The following is a 213-nucleotide window of genomic DNA, read 5'->3' on the forward strand; positions in this document are numbered from 1 at the left end:
CCAGGCTGCGGCGGAGGCCTCGCGAGCTTCCACGTATACACTCCCACGTCTTCTCCCCTCATCCGAAGAGAGTACATCCGGGTCGCTGGGGCAGGTGCCTCAGGCCCGCCCCTTCCCAAGCGCTGGCTCCCCACTTCCGGCCACCTCAGGCCTTTCCGCCGGTTCCGTGCGGGTTTTAATGCCTGCTCCCCAGGTGGCTCTCGGCGCCAGGTC

This window comes from Myotis davidii, unplaced genomic scaffold, assembly GCF_000327345.1.
Source record: "Myotis davidii unplaced genomic scaffold, ASM32734v1 scaffold130, whole genome shotgun sequence".
NCBI lineage: Eukaryota > Metazoa > Chordata > Mammalia > Chiroptera > Vespertilionidae > Myotis > Myotis davidii.